Source organism: Lissotriton vulgaris, chromosome 3_2 (genome assembly GCF_964263255.1).
Source record: "Lissotriton vulgaris chromosome 3_2, aLisVul1.2, whole genome shotgun sequence".
NCBI lineage: Eukaryota > Metazoa > Chordata > Amphibia > Caudata > Salamandridae > Lissotriton > Lissotriton vulgaris.
Genome location: NC_141690.1, coordinates 312,688,692 through 312,704,538, shown reverse-complemented (window position 1 = coordinate 312,704,538; position 15,847 = coordinate 312,688,692). Strand labels below are relative to the sequence as shown.

General features: G+C 45.5%; 1 protein-coding gene across 2 annotated transcripts in view; it reads left to right on the top strand.

Annotated features, from left to right (window-relative positions):
• CTNNA2 (catenin alpha 2) overlaps nt 1–15,847 on the top strand; it is a 1,094,935-nt gene that overhangs the window by 575,000 nt on the left and 504,088 nt on the right. The window lies entirely within an intron of this gene.

Genomic DNA, 15,847 nt, shown 5'->3' with positions numbered 1-15,847 from the left:
GACGTCATGGTACATGCCCGAACCATCCCAGAACAAAACAACAGACTGGCTCAAGTGTTTCGGAGACTGAGAGAGGCTGGCCTCACCCTGCACCGGGAAAAGTGTGAATTCCTGAAACGAAAGCTGCAATTCTTTGGGTACACATTCTCAGCCGACGGTGTCAACCCAGACCCGGACAAGGTAAAAGACATCAAAGAAGCCGCGCCTCCCACAACCGTCACTGAAGTCCGGAGCTTTCTCGGGATGGTAAATTACTGTGGGAGGTTCATCCGAGACCTCGCCAACCTCACGCTACCACTGAGAGAACTAACCAAAGATGCCACGCTCTGGAGATGGGGTCCTGAGCAATCCAAAGCCTTCCGAGAGATCAAAGGAGCCCTATCAGATGCCACGACCTTGGCCTTCTTCGATCCCAGAAAATTAACACTAGTGGCTGTAGGCGCCGGCCCAGTGGGACTTGGGGCCGTCCTGATGCAGAGACAGAGAGCGGATGAGGACTGGACCCCAGTGGCATTCGCCAGCCGGTCTCTCACGGAAACTGAACAAAGATACTCGCAAATTGAAAAGAGTCAATAGCCCTTCACTGGGGGTGCCGACACTTCCACCTGTACGTCTACGGAAAACCGTTCGTAGTGGCCACTGATCATAAGCCTCTGATTGCCCCCTTCACAGGAATGTCCACAAAGCCGCCACCCCGCATTGAAAAATGGATGCTTCAACTCCAAGACTAACACTGCCGAGTGGAGTATCAACCGGGATCCAGAAACCCGGCTGACTACCTATCACGACACCCGCGAGCAGCCACTCGAGAGGAGATGGAAGATGCGGCCGACACCGAGGCATACGTAAGATGCGTCACCGCTCGGTCCTGTCCAATGCCCATGTCCCTGAGCAGCATTGCTGAGGCAACCCAGAGGGAATACTGCCTACAAAGAGCCAGAATACCATTACAAAGTGGAAACTGGCGCAATGCCAAAGAAGAATGGAAAGTCCTAACCCCCAAGGCACAGCGTATTATGGACAGCCTTCACCACGTGAGAGAAGAACTTAATGAAGATGACACCGGATGCCTACTACGAGGTCAGCGGCTGGTGATACCGTCATCCTTAACAACTCAAGTAGTTCAACTAGCCCACGTGGGCCATCAAGGGATGGTCAAAACCCAGGCCAGACTTCGGACCGAAGTATGGTTCCCCCTCATGGATGACCTTGTAGAAGCCACGGTGAGATCATGTGCTGCCTGTCAAGTCACAGGAGAGGGACCCAGAGAAGCACCTGTCCTAGTAGAACCTCGACCGAAACGCCCCTGGGAATGTGTCAGTCTTGACTTTGGCAGCCTCCGTGACGGCGGACACACCCTGGTGGCCATAGATGACCACTCCAAATATCCAGAGGTGGAGATAGTATCCACTACGAGTGCCGCCGAGGTAATTCCCAAACTGGAGAAACTAATGGCGGCGCATGGGCTAATGAAAGAACTGCGGACGGACAACGGGCTGCCTTTTCAAGGACAAGAATTTGCCAACTACCTCAGTGCCCTGGGCATCCAGCATCATCGCATAACCCCCCGATGGCCACAGGCCAATGGCGAAGTGGAAAGTTTTATACGAACAATTAACAAAGTGATACGAATTGCCCATGATAAGAGCCAATCAGTAGTACTCGCGATCTTCACGTTTCTGAGGAGTTATCACAGACACCTCACACCACCATGGGTGTGACCCCGGGACACATTCTCATGGGGCGGGTGGTCTCAGACTCAATCCCTCATCACCCTCAGTGGAAGCCAGAATCCTCCAATGAGGGCCAGATTGAAATCCGACGCCGGAAAGCATATGCCCAGGTCAGCCAGCGCCGAAGAGCCCGAGGGCCCCAGATGGCCTGAGGCGACATGGTTCTACTCAAGAATCGAGTCACGGGTGGGAAATTCCGACAACCGTATGAGACCAGACCCTGGAAGGTGATCAGCGTGAAAGGAACACGAGTCATTGAGGCTCGGGCCGGGAGACTGTGACTCGCAATGTGTCCCATTTCAAACCGTACTACCCGGTGAGAGAAGCGGCCCCCATGCCTGAATCTCCAAGAACCCAAGCGCCAAGGTGCCCGGAAAGACCTGAGTAGCCGGCATCACCAGACTGTTCAGAAGTGCGTGGCATTCTGGACCTGGAACAGAGAGACGATCAATACCCAAATGAAAGTGAAGGTCCCAGCATGGATATCAGTGGGAATGATCCTGAGGCCCACAACTGCGCCTCACCAGCTCCTGCTGAGCCTGGTGCCACTCCACGCCAAGGCCTCTCTCAATATCGACTGAGAAGAAATCCGGAGCCGTCCTGACGCCTCATGTAAGACTGTTCCAACATACATATATTGTTGTTGAAATGCCAAGCCAGTGACCCCCAGAACGGGTCAGAGAGACTGATACTGACTATTTGCAATAATGGGTGTCGCATATTTTGTTTGCTTTATGGTTGGAGAGGAATGTTGTGTTCTAGTCTATCTTACGCCCGTGCCGTAACAAGCGCGTGGCTTAGCACCACGTGACCTAGCTAAATAAAAGAGGTCCCAGCACGAACGTACGTCAGTCGGCAGTGGCGTGTGGAACCAAGCCAACTAAAAGCGTGTCCGAGTCCTTATTGTTCCGCTTCCACGTGTTAGGCCTCCCGTCCAGAGTTCGCCCCCAGGTGCCCCCACACATTCACCTGTCCAGCCCCCACGACACAACAGGGACTACGCACCCCTCTACTGAAAATAATAATAATAATAGGGGGTCTTGTAAAGCGCTTGGTGACGCACAACGGCGTGTCCCCGCGCTAGGATGCGAGCGCTAACTGGAGAAGGTACTAAGGTGGGAACCCACTACCGGGCATATAGAAAAAAGGCGACCTAGCAGCTTTCAGGAAATGGGCGCATATGAAAGACAGGAAGTGAGGAAGTATGAGTGCAGTCTCATGGAAGACATCCCTTTCCGCCTATAGAAAGTGAGGAAAGCTTAGATCTAGGTGAGCCACTGCCAGGGATCAATAATGCTGGCGCATCACTGAAAAAAGTAGGGAGAGGCATGAGTAAGGTTATGAGGAGATAATGCCTATTCACACGGAGCTCTTTAGTTTTCTATGACTGACACCCTATAATGATTTTTTGGTGCTTCTGTTTTTTAGAACAATCTTTGAGCCTTGTTGGATGCATACAAATGCACCGCTCAAAGACGTGGCTTGCTCCGAGCACATCCGCCAATGGTGACGCGAGAAGCTGGCGGGCTTCTCATCAACAGAAGCCCCGCATTAGAATACCGCCTGGCCGGGCCTGCGCGCGCCAGAGCCTCCGAGGCCCAGGGTGCTTTGCTACCGGAACTCCCTCGATGCATGCGAGCCACGTTCTAAAGCACCGTGAAGTGAAATGGCTCCGCGGCGAACAGATGGATGCGGGCTTACAGGGCGAAGCACGCCGGAGACGCGAACAGATTAATACCGCGGGGGGAGACTGCGGGAAAACTGCAAGGACGGGGGCATTTGAGCTGTGGCATGAATCATTTCCAACTGGTAGCTCTGCCCACGGGCACGACGCGCGCTCCGACGGACTCTGCAGATGTGCATTCAGTAATCGCTCTTACAGAATAAAAGTTTAGCATGCATACTTTAGCAATAATTAACGCGGAAAACTGATCCTGGATACACGTCAGTGCGCGAAGGCAGGTCCTTCAAAATGTGAAACCGGGGAAAATAAAATATCTCCCGGGAAAGTAACACATTTAATAAATGTGTAATGAAAATACATTTGCAGATTTAAGAAGGTTTGACAGGTGTCGAGGCTCTGTGAGTTTGTAAGTGGGCCTCCCATGATGTTTTGCTACGAACGCTTATTTTGTGTTAAATTCCCATTTTCAAGAATATCCCCCTGGATTAATAACAACCCCATTAAATGATGTGATTAGTGAATTAGGGAGTTTCTGGTACACAACGGCCACAGCCTTGGCGCCTTGGAACGTTTTGAAGAATATTTTTCGAAAGAGCAAATGCACTCTTTTGAGAGTTTTCTAGTCCGTTAGTTGGGAACAGAATGGAGCTATTTTCTGAAAAATAACCGCGGGGCAGAGTAATTGCAATTCAAGCAGCTTTTTCTCTGATCATTTTTTATTGTAAGGAGGTGTCTGTGTGGATAAAATAGCCAACACAAATATTTCAAAGGACCCAACATGATCCGTCTGTAATAAATGTATATTAATTATGCATTCAAACACTTGTAATATGTAATTGACTGTTTTTAGAAATGGCTGTATATGTATAAATATATAATATAATATAATATAATGCAATATAACATATTATAATGAGGTATAAAGTAATATAACAAAAGTATAATATAATAAAATATAATAATAATAATAATAATGCAACATTTATAGAGCGCCTGGTTACACATAGAACAGTGTGTCCCCGCGCTAATCACTGATAAATTCAACAGAGGACCTGAGAGAACGGGATTATGAAATTGGGAAGAGGAATGTTTTTAATTTCCTCCGGAATCCCATTTCGGATGGCTCCATCCTCAAATTCAGTGGTAGAGCATTCCAGTATTTGGGGGCTAAGTTCCTAAATGAGTGTCCGCCCATTCTGGCCCTATGAATACGAGGAGTTTTAAACAACATCGCACCAGAAGATCTTAAATTGCGAATAGGGCGATGTATGGTCAGGAGGTTCTTGAGGTAATCCGGACCTTTGTTCTGGGCTATGCGATGTGCGTAGCAGAGGGCTTTAAATTTAATACGCTCCCTAACGGGGAGCCAGTGGAGTTTAGCCAATGCAGACTTTCCTGATGCTCTGCGCGGGAGGCCAAGCACAAGACGTGCAGCAGCATTTTGCACGCATTGAAGTTGATGAAGTGCTTTTTGGCTTAGCCCTAACAGCATGGCATTGCCGTAATATAGTATAATATAATATAAGTATAAAATCCTGCCACTAGCTTCCTTATTACAATTGAGTAATTACAACTCTAGTTCTATGTACTAAGAAAATTACATATCTGCTCAACTGTAATAAGTGCTGCCTGTGTAACACAGACTTTGGTTCATTCACAATCCCTCTGGGATAAACTCTCCTAATATTTAGAGGAACCAATAGCCAACATAGTGAATAGTCTGCACCATATTTCACCTGATTCCTCTTCTGATGGTACCTCCTCATTGGGTCCTGTAGACTCTCTCAGCCCTTTACACTCAACCCAGGTCATTCTATCGGCACACAGAGATTTTGGCCAGATCAATGCTGACAGCGGCAACAACCTTACAAATTGTATTTCTTCTGACTCGCCTAACTGTCTTCTCCCTCCGAAAATCTGGCAACTCACCAGGGGCGGCTTCTCCAGAGGGGCAAAAAGGACGGCGACACCCCACAACCACGTCTCACTCGCATCTCATTTCTTAAAATAATACAACTTTTACAGGTAATGAAACAATCTCACCAATCATTTGTTTACATGGAAAAGCTAAAATATCACCTTGCACCAGAAGAGGCTGTCCTAGGGTGTATGGCACATGTCAGGCGTGGGCTGCTACAGCCCGTCCTTCAACAGATGCAATACATATCTGACATGATGCACTAGCGTATTCCAGCAAATGGATATTTTGTTTGAAAGCCCCAACACTTTATAAATTGACAGGCCCTTCAGACAATCTGCAGTGCTTGCTTGTCATCCAGATGTATTCCTTTGGAATGGAAGAAAGCCATGGTAGAGCGTTTGTTGAAGAAAAGCACTGCTGACCCTACTATTCCCAGACCAATTGTTATTGTTATTGTTAATTGTGGAGAAGTGTGGCTCAGGGGTTAGAGGCAGCAGACCCGGAAGCTGAGATCAGCCCTGGACCAGGGTTCAATTCCCCGCCTCGGCGGGTCTTGGGCTCAAGAAATTCCACGGACACGATAATTCTTGCTCCGGTGCCTTCTCAACTCACGGGTTCACACTCTGCGACTCTGGGCAATAGCTTGCTTAATCTCCACAACGGCCCCTCGCGGCGGGATGCCTGGCTTTCACCTTGTGGATACCCTGCCGGGGTTATCTCACAGGGGAATACCAGGACGGGTTCCCTAAGCAAGCGCCGGGAAACCCTTTGTGGGTAGCTGTGCGCTATATAAGCTCAAATACATTTACATTTACATTACACATTAATTTATTCTTATTAGGCGCACAGCTACCCAAGGGTTTCCCGGCGCCGCCTGATTGTTCAAGAAAGACAAGAAAAGGTTCTATAAGTTAAATAGCAGGTTTTTAAACCCTTGCGTTAGTTCACGTAGCTAGTTTCGGTCGAAAGTGTCCTCGGAAGGGAGTTCCACAACCATGGGAGAGATAAGAAAATGACCGTCCTCCCATCAGGGACAGTTTGATCCTTGGCACAATAAAATTAGCCTGTGAGCCTGAGCGTAGCGTACGTGAGGGGAGATAGCACTGGACTAGAGCGTTCAAATATTGTGGTGCTTTGCCACAGTTGATTCTGAACACATAGCTTAAGGCTTTGAACTTTATACAGTTCTCAACCCTGAACGCAAATTACAAAAGCACTTTTGGAAATCTTGCAAAGCAACCTTGCCGCCGCATTTTGGACCAGTTGCAACTTGCGTACTACATCCTTATTGGCTCCAAGATAAAGGATGTTGCCATAATCCAGCCCAGATGTAATGAAAGCATGGACCACAGTACGTTGTGTAGATAATGGCATCATCCAAAGGATTTTTCTAAGCCTTTTAAGGATGGCAAAGCAAGTAGACAACACTTTCACCTCTTGCTGCCTCATTGAAAGATGTTCGTCAATTATGACCCCCAGATTCCGAATGTGCCGACTGGGCAGAGGTAGAGCATCCGTGTCAGATGGCCAATGTAGGGAGCTCCAAAAGTTATTTTCCATGCTCAGTAGCAGCACCTCAGTCTTCTCTCCATTATGTTTAAGCATATTAGCATGCATCCATCCTAGATGTTCTATTAGCTGATAGAGAGAAGACAATCTGGGTTTCATCGGCATAGGAAAAAAGGGAAAGCCCCGAATTTTTCGCAATAAGTGCTAAAGGCCTAACGTAGATATTAAATAACAGCAGGCTCAAAATAGAGCCCAGGGGGACATCATAGGGTGAAGAGTATGTTTTAAAGCTGGAGGTAGGATTAAAGACTTGAAAAGTACGATCCACCTGAAAGTCCTTTAGCCAGTTGAGTACTACACCAGGCAATTATAGAGATTGTAACGCTTGCAAGAGCAGTTTATGAGAAACCGTTCCAAACGCAGCACTCAGATCAAGAAGTATGAGTACCACGTTATCACCATTATCCACATGATTTTGTATCATTTCCATGACACCTAGTAAGGTAGTCTCTATAGAGAAACCTGGTCGAAAACCCAACTGTGAACTATGAAGGAAATCATGTAATTCCACAAAAGATGACAGTTGAGTATTGATGTGTTTTTCCAGTACTTTCAAAAAAGCCAGGAGCAAGAAGATAGGTCGAAAATTGGATAGATGCAAAGGATATGCATTTACTTGTTTTTAAAAGAGGGAGAACCATAGCATGTTTTCACATAGATGGTACCTTGGCTTCCTTAAAGAGGTATTAGCAGCTCCATAATTCGGGACAAAGATGACATTTCATGTTTCTGGAGCACAGAAAAAGGGAACAGGGTCCTTAGGATAGCCAGACTTCAAGCTATTGAGAATTAGCCTAAAGGAGTTAATGTCAAGGGGAGCCCAAGTGAGTAGATTGTTAGTGGCCATTGGGGGCATAGTAATCTGAGAGATACTACTCGTGATGGGTTGTTCAGGCGTCCTCGTATGCTGTTTGCCATCTACTGGCTGGACTTGCTTCAGTGTACCATAGATATTTTCTACTTTATTAAGAAAAAAACTTGGCATGCTCATCACATTGTGATATAGTGAGGTCAAGATATTTAGGCAGGCACTTAGCGCCCGATACTTCTTTTGCAAGTTTGAATAAGGCTTTAGCATTATTATGGGCTTTAGTAATGGTGGACGTCACAAACTCAGCTCGGGCCACTTTGCAGAGTGCATGATCATTTCTTTTTGACAATTTATAGGCTAATTTAGTCTCAGGGGCATAGTTCTTTCTCCAGTGTCTCTCAGAGGCTTTACATTTACTTTTTTCTTCCTTTAAATTCTCAGAGAAACAGGGGGCCAGAGGATGGTGGTTCTTCATATTTTTATCCGAGAAAGGTAGGCAAACGTCAACCGAGTAGAGTAGCCAATTATGTATATCATTTGCATTAGCTACCAAAATTGGACTAGTAATAGGGGCATTCACAATTAAAATTTTATAAAAAATATCCAGGGTCAGTTTAGCCTAGTTTCTAAAGCTTCCCTTATTACTGAATGTAGTAAAAGACGAGCTTAGAGAAGCTGTACTAACATGAAAACACAACAAAAAATGATCAGACCAGAGGACAGAAAGAGCAGGAGAACAGTTAATGTTAGGCAGGTTAGAGAAAGTGGGGTCAAGTAAGTGGCCTGCTACATGATTAGGACCTGAGTTACAGAACAGAATATTCATAGCTGCCAGATCTGAAGTGAGTGTTACGCTTTTGGAACTTGCTGGGTCATCGAAACACATGTTAAAATCCCCCAAAATGGTAAAATTGGCAGTATTCAAAAGATACCTGGCAACTAGGTCAGGAAAGGAACCCGCCCATGCCCCATCCGATTCCAGGGGGCGATAAAGCAAGAAGCCGGAGAAAGTAACCTGAGGATTAGTAGTAAGTTTAAATAATGCAGCTTCACAACCACTAAAAGGAAGATCTTCAAATTCAGAAGTATAGCAATCTTTATAAATAATTGCAATACCACCACCCTTTTTTAAAATCTTATCTTTCCTATAATATTAAGTAATTGGAAGGTAAAGCATATGCAATGTCAGGTCGTGAACACTCCTGTAACTAAGTCTCCGTGAGGAAATTGGCATCAGGGCGCTCATTGACCAAGAGATCAAAAATGTCAGACTTATGTTTGGGAAGTGATCGACAATTTATATTGTAAAATACATAATCATTTCTATGACTTTTGTGGGGATTAATTAGATTTTTAGCCTGGGTCTCATGAGATCCTATAGGGGTAATAGGCGAGCTAAAACCTTGATTTTGATCTAAGTTAATTGCAGCACTACAACAAGGGCAGGTAAAAGGCAAGGATTCAGGGTATAAAAGCTCACTCCACAGGTATATGGAACTTCTAAGGCTCAGCAACAGCTCGTTAGAATGCCTTATAACCGGTTTCCCATTCGGAGCAGGGGTCTTGGCCCCGAGCCCCGGTCGGACGCGGACGGGCACAGACGGCTTGCCTTAGGCTCGCCTTCAGCGCGCCATCGGCCGCCCGCTGCACACCTCCGCTGCGCGTCGATCCTGACCCTTCATATGTGGTAATGGGTGGGTGGCGTGCAAAAAGTAGTGCGCTGACCGTCGGGAACGCGTGGCAACCTGTTAATGGCTGCCCGCAACCTCACGGTGAAGGGAAAAACTGTTGACTGGAGTATAACACAAATCTTTCTTCTCCCTTTTCCAGTGAAAACCCTGGAAAAACAATTGAACATATTTGTTTATGTCCACCTGGAAATCAACAAATCTTCCCTTATTGCTGTACTGGATCACCTTTGAATGGCAGCTGAGAAGGGCGACTTTGTTGCCTTTGGCTGCCTTTGATGCCACCTTGCATGAAATGCTTGATCACAAAACTGGAGGAAATTAGCATTGAGGGTTCTGCTCTGAGCGAGTGCAGTTCAAAAATTATCAAAAGAGCTCAAGCAATCCACCTCCCTCCATTTCAGTACAGGTTAGGTCAAGGGTATCCCCAGGGCTCATATTTACGCCAACATATTTTCCCCTATACATTAGGCCATTTGCCCAATTGATTTGTGATCAATGTACCTGTTAGACCTGGCATCATGGGTCTCCCTTCCATTTTGTCGGATTGCCTCCTCTGTTTTTGATATGTTTTTGCTGGTTATATGCTTTGGGCACTATGCCACCGCTATTCAGTGCCCCAGTGCAAGTGCTCCCTATGTTAAATTGATGTACTAATTAGTGATTTCATGATTGGGTTATTTGATTTACTTATCAGACCCTAGTACAGTGCACAATGTTTGCCCAGGGCTTGTAAATCAAATGCTGCTGGTGGGCTTGCATCACTGGTTGTCCCACCCATAGACGCAGCTTGTAAAGTGTGTCGCAGGCATGCCATTGCAAGGCCTGTGTGCAGTCTGTGACTGCCATGTCGACTTGGCAAATGCACCCACTTGCCAGTCCCTAAACCGTCCCTTTTATTCATATCAGACACCTCTATGGTAGGCCCCAGGGCAGGGTGCATTGTAAGTATAAGGTAGGACATGCCCTGGTGTGTGTAGCATGTCCTAATAGTGAATTACAGCCATTTTCGTTTTCCACTATTGCAAGGCTACCTGATCTCAATAGGCCAGAATGGGCAGTTACATTATTACATTTTATAATCCTAACTGACTCAGGGAACATGATAGAAATTCGAATTTAGTATGCCTGAACTCATAATGATAAAATACATCTTTTAGTAAAGTTGGTTTTAACATTCTGTGTATGAAAATACCACTTTTAGAAAGTAGGTATTTTCTTGTCTAACTATCCAAAGCCTGCCTCTGCTAGGTTGCGTATTTCTTGACTGAAGTTTGAGTGACATGGCTGGGGGACTCCTAGAGACAGAATGAGTCAGCCCAGTGGTGAATAGGGAGATCTGCATCTAGATGGGAGGGAGGAGTTGCACCTAGGACCTGAATACGGCTGGCCTTTCCCTCCACAATGCTGGCTCCACTTCCTGGGGTGCGGCTGATGTCTCTGCCCTGCACTGTGAAAGAAGAGACAGAATCATGTTAACAAAGTGCTCCAGGGCTGTGCTTTCCCTCCACAATGCGGGCTTCACCTCCTGTGGGGAGTCTGATGTTTCTGCCCGGCAATGTGAAAGGAAAGCAGGAGTCATGTAAACAGAGTGCACAGGAACTGGTTTGGACTGGGCAAAGGCCCCTCTGCCTTCAGAGAGCAGAGAGAAAAGTAGTATAAATATTGGGACGCAGACCCAAGAACTTTAGATCACTTCTGGGAACAAGAAACCTTTGCCAAGGAGAAGAACCAAGGAAGCTGCAGGAGTTTTGGACTGTCCTATGCCAGTGTGCTGTTTGCTGGGTTGGCCTGCAGTGGTTTCTTTATCGCCAAGGGGAAGGAGCAGGAACTTTTTAAGGACTTTACTGATCTACAGAATATTCTCCAAGGGCTTGAACTTGTGCTTGCCTCCTGCTTTAGTCTTAGGGACAAAAGACTTCACCTCCAGCTCCCCTCTGAATTTCCTTGCTGGCAATTCTAACTGCAGAAGCTTGCGTGTCGCTGGGAGCTGGAAGTTCGATGCATGGAGAAGAAACGTGTCGCCGCCGCAGCTGAGATCATCACATCGCCGGAGAAGGGTGCGGCCGCTGCATCTCCCAGAAAGCGTATCTTTGTTGAAAGCTGCCTGCTGTTGCATCACCGGAGAAGCGTGATGCCATCGAGAGAGTCGCCATCGCATAACTGGAGAAGCGTGTCGCAGGGCCTGTTGCGGCTCCAAAGTACAGAGTCGTCCCAAGGCTGCCAGGGCACCGTTGAATCGTCATTGCATCGTCATCGCATCAAGGGCGCCATCCTCGCGTATCGCACCAGGATCATTGCATTAGATGCGCAATTTTGCGCATCGCAACTGGACCGCAAGCCGAGAATCTACGCATCAACCCCGCACTGGTAAGGATCACGACGCATCCCCTACTCTGTGCAAGCATTGAGGCGCAACGCATGATCTCTCCCAAGTCACGGAACCGACGCATCTCCCCTTTTTGCGAGCCTTTTGTTCATTTTGCGTTACTCATCCACTTTGTCACATTTATCACCTACTTGAACTAAGTAACTTTTACCATCTTTAAGTCAATCTTAACCCTTTCGATGCTCATGACGAGCTCAGCTTGTCATGATGCACAGTTGAGCTGTGCTGATGACGAGCTGAGCTCGTCATGAATATAGGAGAAGTGCAATTTTCAGCACAGGGGGGGAAAACGCCTAGCAGCCAAGGTGTTAAGTAAAGTATTGTGGATTTTTGTCGTTTGTGGTCTTGTGTTAAGTCTATATAAAGAATACTTATTTTCATAAAACCTGTGTTGTGTCCATCTGTAGTGTTTTCACTGTATTACTGTGTATATTCACAAATGCTTAACACACTGACCCCGAGATAAGCCTGTCTTATCCATTATCTAGTCTCTCCTAAGTTGTTTTGTTGTATGGCACAATTAAGTTATAACTGAAAAAAGCAACCTAGTGTGGGCCTAAGTGCCACTCTGTAGTGATGCTGGAGATCTAATTTCAGCAGAAAAGACTTTGTTTGATCTGCTTATAACATTTGAACCCTTAGGCTAATTTGTACGAAATTTGGAATACCACTAGACCATCAGCAGAGTACTGAATACCAGCTTTTTTGCAGATGAATGCAGGGAAAAAAGTTCAGCAGGGTGAAAACAGAACTGTTTCTCTACTTTAGCTTCCAAATAAATTGTTTATCATGCCAACGACCCAACCCACCAAATCGAATTACACCAAACATGGCATCAAAGTAGAGTTTGGTTCATGAAAATCCATTCTGTAGATTTTGAGATATTAGTGTTTAATTTGCAGAGCAAGTAGAAAAGGGTTACATTTTTTGTATGTGTCTGTTGTTCGAGACTCATGAATAATTTGTGATTCCAAGAATTCTAAATATTATATTATGATTGCAAAGGGAGCCTGTCTCCCATCGTCTCATTAGATCTGTGTCACAAGAGTTGGTACTATGGATCCAAGAGTTCTGCAAAATCTGATTGCCCACCAAAAGGCAAACATTTCTCATCACAGTACTCAGGGCACAGTCCCCATGTTCTGCATTTCCTAAAACGTCTCAGGCCATAATGAGGGCACTCCCAAAGGACTACTCCCTTAGTGGTACTTAAAAAAAAAATCTGGCAAAGTAGTGGGATTCATGACTAATATTTGTGACACAAGAATCCCAATATCTACAATAGAGTCCGCAAACTACCATACCTTGAAGGTTACTACCGTACCGGGCCACCTTTTTAGATGTTGGGAATTCATGAGTCAGAAATCCGACCTTCAATCCTGATGCAAGCTTCCGATTTTGAAACTTATAATGATTCAGAAGCTCAGAAAAACTTTGAGAAAATTAAGGCATGGCCTAAGACCTACCACTATGGGTCTAACCTTAGGCATCGGCAATAGGTGAGGCCCAGCACACAAACCCCTGAGCGACTGGGGTTGGCTGCCCAGATGTAGGTGAGGCTCAGGAACAAGTCACATACCAGGATCTGCAGCCAGCCCCTGCTGTGCGTGCCGTATGGGCAAACCAGTGGGTATTGCCCAACAATGGAAGGCAGGGTGCAGGGCTTGGCCACAGGTCAGGCCTTGGAGACAACTCTTGCAGCACACACCTGAAGGCTGTGTGCAGTTGAGGTTGGGCAGCCATGCTGTATTGAACACACAGCTTGGGTGCTGTCCAGGCTCTGAGCACAACCCCACTGAGCACAGCCAAATGCTAGACACAGCTGGAGCTGTTAAATAGTACAACATAAAAAGGATTATATTCTCTTGAAAGAGACAAAGCTAAAAACTGAGTTGTGTTTCTGGCTCAAACGTGCACACCCTCTAAAATGTTGTAGTTGATCCATGCACATAATGCACCCACAACCTGTGGCATCCGTCATTCTCAAAACACAATTTTGGGAATGGCACAGAAAAATAAAAACAGTTATCAGGAGAACAACATGGTGGCAAGTTCTGGTGGGAGTTGTGTGTGTTGATACACGTAACTAGAAACTTTCAGCTGTTTTGCCTCTATTAAATATGTTTTATGGGTATGGATTTGTAAAGCGCATGGCTGCCCGAAGGCTTCTCAGCGCTGAGGAGAAAGTGCAGTTAGGGCGCAGAAGTTATCATGGAAAGAGCCAAGTTGTGCATTTTTTCCTAAACGCAAGTTCATCTGTTAGCAGTCGCATTTGTTTAGGTAGGGAGTTCCAGAGACTAGGAGCCAGATGTGAGAAAGATCTACCTCCCCATTTAGATGTCTTTATTCTTAACCTTTTCATGTGCAGATCTGCTGAGGATCTTAGAGATCTACCCAGAACATAGGGCGCAACAAGCTTTCCCTTTAAGGCCTGGCCGTTGTCATTTATTGCTCTGTAGGCAATACAGAGTGACTTAAATTTGATCCTGGGTTGGATCGGTAGCCAGTGCAGTATTTTCAACGTGACTTTCTCTGACTGTTGTCTGGGGATGCCTAGTAGTATCCTGGCTGCGACATTCTGGACCAGCTGTAATCTGTTCACTACAGTTTTGGGGGATCCAAGGTAGAGGGAGTTACCGTAGTCCAGCCAGGATATCACCATGGCCTGAACCACAGTTCTCCGGGTTTGTTCAGGGATAAGAGGCAGGATCATGCAAAGTATTCCAAAACATGTAGCTGACAATTTCTTAGCTTGTGTCTCCATGCAAAGACTGTGGTCTAACCATATTCTCAGATTTTTTGCTGCATTTTTTGGGACAGGGGTTTTTCTCAATTCCGGAGGCTGGCAGATGATGTTTCTAGGGTCCCCTTATTTCCCACAAACATAGCTTTAGGCTACATCTGTTCATCCATTCAGCTACTTTTACCATGCAGGAGGCTAACTTGGTGTGCTTGGATTGTGGGCCTTCTATCACTGATAGTATCAACTGGGTATCATCTGCGTATGACACAACAGTTAGCCCCAATTCTTGCACTATCTTTGCCAGAGGTTGCATGTAAATATTAAATAGTGTGGGGCTCAGTGCGATATTTGTAGGGTGTCCGATAGGTGCTCGCCTTCCATTATCTGGAAGGATCTGTCTTCTAGGAATTAGGACAGCCATTTTAGCTCAGTGTCTGTAATTCCCGCTTCCTTTAGCTTGAGGATCACAGTGTCGTGATCCACCGTGTCAAAAGCTGCACTAAGATCAAGAAGCAAGACCGCAGCAACACACCCCTGGTCTAGGATTCCCTTAAGTTCCTCCGTGACCACCAACATGGTTGGCTCTGTACTATGTTGTGCTCTGAAACCATTAATGTGTAGTGCAGCACCCCATTCTCTTCTAAAAATTGGGACAAGGTTTGATTGATAAAAAACGAAATATTGAAAAATATGTTCATGTGCTTTTATTGCAAAGTGAAGTCGCATAAACCGTATTTCTAAAGGAACAATGAAATATTGAAAATATTTCACATTCCATGTGAAATGTGAGTTTCATCCTCATGAGAAATGTCCAACTACTCTGCAGAGCTTTAACATTGTCTACAATTACAGGTTTAAAAAAAAAGTATCTACAAACTATGAGCCAAATAGTGTAAATTCGTAATCATCTTCTGAACGCTGCACAGTTTAATATAAAATCATCAACACTCACCATTTACAAACTATTTATGAAAGGTGAACAAAATCTAAACATTCTAATTCCAATCAGTGCCCAGTATAAGTTGCAATAAGAAGAGAACGTGTTTTAAAGCTAACTACCTTAAAATAAAAAAAATGAAATATAAAAATTACATAACAGGCAACGTGTAGAAAAGTTCTACATTGATATTCTCTTCCTTAAAAACATTTGAATATTTATATAAATAAAAAATAATTGTTTTGAAATATATACCTGAAGGCAGTGCATAGCGGCAACATTGCAACCGTTCTTTGATAACCATTTATGACTTTTTCCCTGTAAAACGAATTCGCCCTCCGAGCATTCTGTGGCTACACACAGACCATGATG